Genomic DNA, 684 nt, shown 5'->3' on the forward strand with positions numbered 1-684 from the left:
CCAGGACTTAGGTGTATCCTTTGCTTTTTCTAAGAACTAAGGGAAACGTAAATTGTATTTTCTTTGGGCTGCGGTTGACATCAACTCTAGGCCTGTCCTGGCTGTTAAGCAGTTAGAATGATTTCTTTTTTTTTTTTTAAAGATGTGTTGTCTTTATATCTATCTATCTATCTATCTATCTATCTATATCTATCTATCTATTTGGCAAGGCAGCTTTTGGTTGACCTCGCTGATTGCAAGGACCTTGTCAGTTTACACTCCCTTATTTTTTATTTTTTACACCTATAGCACCCGGTCTTCCCAAGTGGTCTTCCATCCAAGTACTAACCAGGCCTGACCCTGCTTCGCTTCCGAGATCAGACGGGATCGGGCTTGTGCAGGGTGGCATGGCCATAGACTGGAATGATTTATTCTTTTTTAAAGATTAAAAAAAGACCCCCCCTTTATAAAAACTACCCCGTCTTTTTTCCACTATCAAATGTCATATTGCTACATTCTTGCCATATTTTGGATGCTTTTAGATAAATAAACCGTGGCTGAATTATTTCATCAAGAATGGGCTCGTTTACTTTCCTCCGTGCTCTGGAGTGGGCTCTTACCTGTGCTTTCCTGGGGACAGAGAGGGCGTTAGCCTCTAACAGGAGTGTCTGAGTCGCTCCTGTGGACGTTAGATGTTTGCTGCGT

The 684-nt window shown here is 41.8% G+C and overlaps 1 protein-coding gene and 1 pseudogene across 1 annotated transcript in view; one reads left to right on the forward strand and one right to left on the reverse strand.

Moving 5' to 3' along the window:
* The window catches only part of N4BP1 (NEDD4 binding protein 1), a 20,319-nt gene that overhangs the window by 7,245 nt on the left and 12,390 nt on the right, over positions 1–684 (forward strand). The window lies entirely within an intron of this gene.
* Positions 280–398, reverse strand: LOC111732727 (annotated as a pseudogene).

This window comes from Pteropus vampyrus, unplaced genomic scaffold, assembly GCF_000151845.1.
Source record: "Pteropus vampyrus isolate Shadow unplaced genomic scaffold, Pvam_2.0 Scaffold485, whole genome shotgun sequence".
Taxonomy (NCBI): Eukaryota; Metazoa; Chordata; class Mammalia; order Chiroptera; family Pteropodidae; genus Pteropus; species Pteropus vampyrus.